Source organism: Morone saxatilis, unplaced genomic scaffold (assembly GCF_004916995.1).
Source record: "Morone saxatilis isolate NCDOM2014 unplaced genomic scaffold, NCSU_SB_2.0 Contig2, whole genome shotgun sequence".
Classification (NCBI taxonomy): domain Eukaryota; kingdom Metazoa; phylum Chordata; class Actinopteri; family Moronidae; genus Morone; species Morone saxatilis.
Genome location: NW_023339762.1, coordinates 27,309,527 through 27,311,839, shown reverse-complemented (window position 1 = coordinate 27,311,839; position 2,313 = coordinate 27,309,527). Strand labels below are relative to the sequence as shown.

At 44.4% G+C, this 2,313-nt stretch overlaps 1 protein-coding gene across 1 annotated transcript in view; it reads right to left on the bottom strand.

The window, feature by feature from the left end:
- phf21ab (PHD finger protein 21Ab) overlaps positions 1 to 2,313 on the bottom strand; it is a gene marked incomplete at its 5' end in the record, with an annotated part of 32,874 nt that overhangs the window by 27,428 nt on the left and 3,133 nt on the right.

Here is a 2,313-nt window from a genome sequence, read left to right as displayed (position 1 = left end):
GAAGAGAGGAGGAGAGGAGGAGAGTATAAACTCAGAATATTTCTAACTGATGTCTTACCTTTGACCTCCAGCTGCTTGAGTTCAAACATTAATCTTATGGTTATATTTATATATATATATATTTCTTTACTTTGTTGTTCACCCTTAAAGTAAACACAGGCTGCAGTGATTCTCTGATTGTAACATGAATCCATCCTGATGGTAGAGCGGCTTTTATCTGACAGGAAGTGTTAGTTATGTATTATCAGTAACAGGCTGTGTGAGTGCAGACGTTCTGATACTGGAGCTCTGTGAGCTCTTCCACCAGCAGTCCACTTTCACACACTCCCTTTATGTAATCGGAGATAAAATACAATCCAAGTTTTCCAGGACAACACACATTATTTCCAGGATATTCTGCTCATTTCAATCACTTTCCAGGTGTTTCCAGGACTGTAAATGTCCAGGTTTTCCAGGTGTTTCCAGGACACTGTCAGTCTCTGATGTTACTACAACACTGCAGCTGCAGCTGTCCCGAGACTCCACAGCACACACTGATCACATTCTTTAGAGGTCAATAATCAATAACACTGCTACAGCCCGTGCTGCGATCTGATTGGCTGCCACTGCGTCTCTTTATGAGACCTGACAGATTCAAATAAGAAGAAACGGTATGCTGTAATGTGGAGTTCAGACAATCAGCACGCACACAAAGACTCACTGACGTATGAAACCAGCACTGAGAGATAAAGCACATCTGTTGCTTAGCAACACTCGACTCTCAGGCTGCAACTTAATGCAGCGACGCAGCATCAGAGAGAGGAAGCCGGCTGGAAAGTGCCCCGATTCCCTTTTAGAGCAGTTTGACCCTCACAACTTTATCTGCTGCTCAGGAGGAGCTGCTTTTATCTGCCAGGGACTTTAAAGGATCAGTTCACACAAATCACAGAGGAACCCACTGACTGTTTAACCTCTGGAGGCATCGAAGCATCAGAGTCAGTCAGGATGTCGTTCCAGTGACAATCCACAGACAACAGTTAGAACACAGGGAAAGTTTCAGAGGTCATTTTTTAATCCTGTGAGCACCACAGGCGACATTTAATTCACCTTAAATAAAGAGACGTCCCAACGTCCTCTGCTGCCGCGGGACTGATTTCTATGTGTTTCTATGTTGGGGTGCAGCACTGGCTAACGTTAGCTTATAAATGGACACCCACCACAACACAAAGATCAAAGTCAAAGCTAACAGCTGTTAGCACCTCCTGTTAAAACGTGATGATTCTCAGACAACCTCTGAGTGTTTGTGTGGGTCCATCAGTGCACCAGTGTACAACAGCAGCAGACCAACAGGCTGCCACACTGACAACCACTGTTTAAAGTCCTTCAACTGGAACTGCTGCAGTAAAACAGTCTGCAGGTATTTGGCCAGCTGAAACTTGTCCACAGTGACGCTCCTCCAGGGTCTCATTTACATTCACACACACCAAGTTTCAGCAAGTCCTCCCCAAACCATTTCACCTGCTTCACCTTAGCGGAGCTACAAACACTGCAAAGCCCACTGGAGGACGCCACATAAAGCTCCCAGTCGCTGCAGAGGAGAGCAAAAACTACAACATACTTGTCCTAAATTAGGCCCTGTCCACACACAGAACTGCAAGGAGACAAAAAAACCACTGGAAAGATTTAAAAATGACCACAAACAGACTCAAGTATGTAAATAACTGCACAGGCCCTGTCCACACAGACTCAGTGGAAACACACCTCAAGGTAAACTCCTGCCTGAAGACTTCAGAAACTCTTCAGAAATGTATGTGTTAACGAGCAGACAGACTCAGTTTGACAGTCAGAGCACTGAGGAGGAATACGGTGTACAGACGGTGCCGTGGTTGTGTGAATATATCTTAAACTGTTATGTAAGCAGTTGGGAGGACAAATACAAACAGTTTTCTTTTTTTACTGACAGTCTGCGAACTTCACAACGACATGGAGAGACTTCCTGTTGTATCTGCAGACTTTCTAACCTCCATTAGAGCTCTTACAAGCTCTAGTTGTGTTTCTGCTAGCAGCCGTTGTAGTTGTGCACTGATCTGGGAGCAGCAGAGTTTCACTGCCAGTAACAGTAAAATATGCAGAGTGCAGATAAAAATAGGACGAACGCTGAAAGCGGTTAAAAATAAAAAACAGCAACAAGAGTCAGAAAAATCAAAGAGCCTTCAGAAGCTGCTGATGGTTGGTGGAAATAACTGGAATCACTACAGCAACATTTAAAGGATTACAGAGTCTGCTGGTCCTGGTCAGAGTCAACAGCAACAAGACACAAAGCTACAGCAACAA